Here is a 6,761-nt window from a genome sequence, read left to right on the forward strand (position 1 = left end):
GTTCTCAGCTGACTGCTTCATGAGTGGAGACTGTATCCACCTTCTCTACCTGTGTTTCCCCAGCACTGTGTCTCAAGCAAATATATGTCACAGCTGTTCAAACAAATAAATGGCTGAATAAATAAATGACACCAATACTACACCCCCAAAAAATCAAGTTTATGATAAAAGCCAATGCAAAAACAAGTAAATAGTAGTTAATATTTTTTAATCAGCTTGAACCAAGATAAAAATGAAAACTTTCATCCTGCTATCATGCATTATCAGCAGCATCATAGCACTGATGACAGAATGATAAACTAAGCCAGGTGCCTTTTGTCCCAGCTACTTAGGAACTACAAGTTTGCACTTACAAGTCTGAGACCATCTTGGGAAAATGCTGTTTCTAGGCTTCAGCTTTGAGTAGCTGACCCAGATCATCCTGCAGGCTGCAGTGAAGCCTCTATAAAGAAGGCATGAGACTTTGGCAGCTTTGATTAAAGTCCAACAAGTGGCAACATCAAGCCAGGACTTATGATCGACAGCAGTGAGCAGAACTACAGCAAATGGGAATCCCACTGTTTCCACAAGCAGAAGTGCTCATGGATTGTGGAAATCTGCAAGGCCTCCCTCCGAGGAAGATTCCACATGTTCCAGATCAAAGTCCAGGTCCAGATCTGAATCTAGGTCTAGATCCAGGAGAAGTTCTCGAAGGCATTACACAAGATCAAGAACTCATAGCAGGCCTTACAGTTGAGATGATCACAGATACCACAGCCACAGCCATTCTCCCATCTACTCGAAGGTGTCATGTTGAAAAATGGGCAATCCTGACCAAACTGTTGTCTTGGAGTGTTTCGGTTGAGCTTGTCCACCAGAGAAAGAGATTTAGGAGACGTGTCCTCTAAATATGGCCCCACTGATGATGTGTCTATTGTATATAACCAGCAGTCTAGGCACTCAAGAGGATTTGCCTTTGTGTATTTTGAAAATGTAATGCCAAGGAAGCTAAAGAGTGTGCCAATGGGATGGAACTTGATGGGTGCAGGATCAGAGTTATTTCTCTGTAATAAAAAGATCACATAGCCCAACACCAGGAATTTACATGGGGAAACCTACATGTGGCAGTTCACGCCATCAGGATCACTGTAACAGAGGATATTACTGCGGCTATGAGGATAGGGACTCCTACAGCAGATCACACAGAGGAGGTGGTGATGGAGGTGGTGGTGGTGGAGGAGGTGGATGGAGAGCTGCCCAAGAGAGGGATCAGATTTACAGAAGGTGTTCACCTTCTCCCTACTATAGTTGTGGAGGATACAGATCATGCTCCAGATCTTGATACTACTCACCTGGTCATCACTACTAAAGCATGAAGATAAAGACTTTCTGAAACCTGCCATAGAGCTGGGATATTGTTTGTGGACAATATTTTATTGTCTGTTTAAAAGTGAACAGTGCCTAGTGAAGTTAGGTGACTTTTACACCTGTTATGATGACTTTTGGTGGAGTTGAAATGCTGTTTTTATTCTGCATTTGTGTAGTTCGGTGCTTTGTTGAAAGTTAAGTGTTCTCAGAAAAGTATGTTTTGCACGTATTTATTTACAGTCTAAACTTTGACTGCTGAGAAGTTTTTTTTGTGTTTTTTTTTTGTGTGTTTTTTTTTTGTACCAGGGATTGAACTTGGTTCCTTGCTCTTGCAAGGCAGGCCACCAAACCACTGAGCTAAATCCCCGGCCCCTGAATTTTTATTGTACAAAAACTTCATTTAAAAGGTTTTTCTACTGAATCCAGGGTAATTTGAAGATCAAAGCCTGTGTGTAAAATGCTGTCAAATGGCAAAAAGCAACAATAAACAGTTTTGATTTTTACTTTCCTTTCAAACATTGATGCTTAGCAGAAATATTCTAATTTGTTATCAGTAAATTCAAAGGAAAAAATACCCATTTTCCTCCAGTCCGTGAAACACCATATTTAATATGCCTGTAATTAACTGTTAAAAATATATTCTGTAACTCTGTACTGCTAGTATTAGAGCTATATTTTTCAATATAGCAAATGCTTAATGCTTATATTAATGATTTGTCAGCCTTTAAAAAAAATGCTATGTCTAAAAGCCAAATGGAGAAGAAAAAGACCTCAACCACCTAACATCTTGGAAATCTGACCCACCTTTGATAAAGACCCAACCCACTGTACCAATGTTATTAGAAAAAGCAATGCTATTAATCCATTATTTTATTGTTCCTACAAAAAATAAAATCTGGAAAATCACTCCAGGCCACACACATGTGTGCGTGCATACCCCCAACATCTCTGTGGCACTAGATCGGTGTCTCCACCTACACTTAAACCGCTGGAGGCCCTCGCAGTCCCTGTGCGCAGCCCTGGCCTGGTGTGCAGAGGTTTCATGCCAGATCTGCGAGCAGTAAACTCAACCCCACCTCCCCACAGGAGGACATGCACGATTTGGGATGACCTGTGCCTTCCTGTCTCGGCAAGCTCTGTGCTCTCTTGACACATCTCACTTGGCCAAGTTGTGGGTTCAGACCTGCTCAAAATGAAACCCCTGGATGCAGGGCTGCCTGAGGGGAAATGTTAGGCACTGAAATAATTTGTTTCTTCTCATGGCTTGGAACATTTTTTTTTTTTTTCTGGAGAAATGGCAGAGTATGAGTGTCATATAAAGCAACAGCCTAAACCTATCTTCTCAACAAAATGACAGCATACTGGGGCCGGGGATTTAGCTCAGGGGTTTCATCACCTGCCTTCTAAGCACAAGGCCCTGAGTTTGATCCCCAGTTTAAAAAAAAAAAAAAAAAAAAAAAAAGCATACTCAACTGGCTGTATCTGAGCTTTTCAGTTAATCTACCTTTGCTACTTATTCACTCATTTTACTATTTCTTACTGATACACACGTGGTAGCAGATGCCAAAGGCTTAAGGAAAGTTGAGAGAAAAAAACCTGAAACTGCAAAAACTGTTTCCATTAACTTACTTTTTCTTTTTGGCTTAAAATAAGCACCACTTATTTTTAGTAGTAGGGCTGCTGGTGGAAGTACCTCGGACACAAGTTCTTAAGGGAAGTCCTCCAAGGTCCAATTTTTTGGTAAAGATGGTGGGGAGAGGGGGTGTGTGCTTAGGTAGGCTTCTATGTTTTGGAAAAAAAAATTTCTAATTCCTACCAAGTGTGTACTCATTAAAAAAAATATAAAAGCGGTTTTAATAATAAATTTGTTAAAAATTATACCAATATTTTAAAAGAACCAAGAAACAAAACAACCCCTATAATCACATTGTACTATGATGTGCACATCATACAAACTACACACTGTAGTTAATACAAACTACAGTAACTTAAAAGTTGACTATACAGAAAATCTCTACTTATACACTATTACTGGTAGTGACTTAAAGCCAATGAATGGACATGAAAAGATAGTAATGCCCTTACTACTAAAATAGTTTACTGTATATCTTATATCATACTTACTTTTCTAAGCAAGTTACATACTTCCTAGTAATGTTTACAATGCAAATAGGCCTGTGAACTCCAAGAATTCCACTAAATCTACTGAAGCAGAAGAAAACACTCAAATCATACTGAATCTTGACACAGAAAAAAGAGAGGGCTGCATCTGGCACTTCTGGCATGCAACTGAGAACAAACCCTGGAAGGAGTCAGCTCCAACGGTCTCTGATCTAGGCTGCAATTTGGAAGCTGTTCTTCCCTCTCAGAATAAAATGTCCATCAGACCAAGTTTGTAAGTAACTATAATGAATATAACAGTCACATCCTATCATCCAAGAAGTCACATACTATAGAACACAACTGAGAATTCTGAACAATTTACACAATTTACGCAAAATTCTTTACTCCCTGGGTGTTGGTGCACACAGGAAGTGTGGAAAGAATGCAGGGAAGAAAAAGAGAGTAATTTTACAGTGCAGAAATCCAGCAGCCGCTGCTTCAGTCAGATGATCAAAATCATGTTGATATGACCACAATCAGGGATCCGTCATACTGACAGAATGCACCCTTTCTAGAACTAAAGCAGCACTTTGTCTGGGGTCCTCCTCTAGTATTATCATGAGACAAATACTATCTGAGGGACAGTCTACAAAAACCTGAAAAGCGTTCCTCAAATTTGTCAAGGTCATACAGATAAATGGAATAAAACTGAGAGATCAGGGGCCTGGGATTTAGCTCAGCGGCACCTCACCTGTCTCATAAGCACAACATCCTGAGTTCAATCCCCAGTAAAGCCCCAACCCTAATCTGAAAAAATAAGGGAAAAAAACTGTCAAAGTCATCAAAAGAAAATTAGTCTGCAAAGCAATCACTGCCAAGAGGAGAACTGTGTCAAGTAAAAAAGAGCCAAAGAACAGGACCATAACAAGCCTTTATTATGGGGAGGATCTGCCAGGCTGTCTCTGAACAAAGGAGAGAGAGCAACATGGCAGAACAGGGAGCTTCTTTTATAGGACTGGGGTGGGGCTTATAGGACTGGGGTGGGATTGAGTGATGCAGTGGCTAGGGAGGGGGAGCTGTGACACCACTAGGAGGGGCTTGTGTCCTCACTAGTTAGGGCCATCTTAAGGCAAGGGAAAGCTAACAGTGAGGAGTGTAGAAATCACAATTAAACGTAATAGAATATCCTGGACAAAATCTTGGAACAGAAAAAGATGATGGATAAAAACTAAAACCCAGACGGGGGGTTAGCTCAGTGATTCCACCACCTGCCTCACAAGCGCAAGGGCCCAAGTTCAATCCCCAGTACCAAAAAAAAACAAAAAAAGAGAGAGAGAAAGAGACTGAAAAACTGAGAAACTGAGGGGCTGAGGATGTAGTTCAGAGACAGAATGCATGCTTAGGATGAGGCAGGCCCTAAGTCTGATCATAAGCATTACACACACACACACACACACACAGGCTCAGAGAGAGACAGAGGGAGACAGAAAACAACAAACCACTAAGGAACGCTGTATGGACTTTAGTTAGTAGTAATGTATCATTATTGGTCTGATAGTTGGAGCAAATGTACCACACTAACAGTAAGATGTTAACAATAGAGGAAACAAGGAGTGGGGTAAATGGGAACTCTGTACATCAACAAGGTAAAACTATATCAGTGAAAGTTCTGTCTATCTTTAAAATTTGCTGTCACAGTCGTCCAGATGATGGCTATTCTATAGTGAATTAAAACAAGAGACTGTAGGGCTGGGGGTTTAGCTCAGTGGTTCTGCCACCTGCCTTGAAAGCACAAGGACCTGAGTTCGATACCCAGCACCAAAAACAAACAAAAATAAATAAAACAAGAGACTGTAACAAAATAAACCCAGAAAAGAAATCTAAACTTACTCATTTGCATCTACTCTCCCATTAGGCACCAATTTCACCTGATAAATTTAACTTCTCACTTCTCACTTAAATTTAAATCTCACTTCATGCACACCTTAAATCCAGGGTCCTTCAAAACTCCTGAAAGTGTCCTCTGTGGGTGGCCATGTTCCTCATGCCATCCCAGAGAAGAGCAAAGTATCCAGTATGTGTTGGGCAACTCTGTGGTCACAATCTTGACAAGCCTTGTGCAATCCAGGAAAAATGGTTCCTTGACTGGAGAACTTCTCTGAATCTTCAATACAGATGTATACAGTGAAGAAAGTATTTTTCATCATTGCCTAAACTTCTCTGACCACAAAACTCCCAGGGACAGCTCCAGGGATGAGGTTTCATGACAGTCTTGGGAAGCTCAGTGGTTAAGCGTCCAGCAGCTCCTCTGAAGGCCTTCTCAGGAGCCTGCCCTCCCCACTGCACCCAGGACAGCTCAGGGTTATAGCAGCTGTCACTACCGCACACACATGCTTGCCTCACCTGTCGTTATCCGAGCTTACAATTTCAAAGGTGGCGGTTGCAAACTCTGCCATCATCAGGAGGACAGGAGGCTTAGCACTAACATGTTTTGTCATGGATATGTCCTACTTGCACTACGATTGGTGACTTTAATTTGTAAGGAAGAGCCATAGTATTTCAGGGATATTTCCTCAGGAACTATGGATCATGACAGTTCCTGCAGATAAGAGAAATCTTAGACAAACTCTCAAGTTCCCTTTTAGGTGATCCTCTGATGAGAGGGGTCTTGCTAAGAGGGGTGGCCACACCCAAGGTCAAAACTAAAATTTTTCTACTTAAATTTGTTCATTCTTCTTTGTTGAATTTCTTCATTCAATAGAATGACTTTAAACACTCATATACTTATGTACACAGTTGTGAGGTGTGCATGGCACTCCACAATATTAATTAGATTTAGTATAAATTCTGTTGAAGGAATCATCCCTCCCCAGTCCTAGCAAAGCTCATAATGCACCCAATGCAATGTAACATGTCAGTCATCAGATTTGGTCTAACAAGTGAGGGCTTTGCTTACCTGAAATCTTCAGCTGGCTGAGTCCCTGAGTAGGGCACAGGGACCTACCTAACTGAGAATTCTCTTTGGAGTTAAGGTTATTTTATTAATTACTCAAATATTTGCTTTTTAAAAACACAGCTATTGAAAGGTAGGCTAACAAAAATAAGAGCTATATTTGTCTCAAAGAATGAACATAATGAATCCAAAACAACAAAATTTTCCTCTAAAATTTTATGCTAGGAGAATACTATAATCTTCAAAAAAGCCACAAAAAAAAAAAATTAAAAGCATTACAAATGCTACTGGAATGTAAAGCAAAAAATCAAAGCAAAACAAAACAAAACAAAACGAAGAAGCTAAACAAAATGACAAA

General features: G+C 40.4%; 1 pseudogene; it reads left to right on the forward strand.

Moving 5' to 3' along the window:
- Nucleotides 1-513: 513 nt before the first annotated feature.
- On the forward strand, nucleotides 514-1,613 carry LOC104874082 (annotated as a pseudogene).
- The last annotated feature ends 5,148 nt before the right edge of the window (nucleotides 1,614-6,761 follow it).

The sequence above is a fragment of the Fukomys damarensis genome, unplaced genomic scaffold, assembly GCF_012274545.1.
Source record: "Fukomys damarensis isolate Sample0158 unplaced genomic scaffold, DMR_v1.0_HiC HiC_scaffold_32, whole genome shotgun sequence".
In the NCBI taxonomy this organism is placed as follows: domain Eukaryota; kingdom Metazoa; phylum Chordata; class Mammalia; order Rodentia; family Bathyergidae; genus Fukomys; species Fukomys damarensis.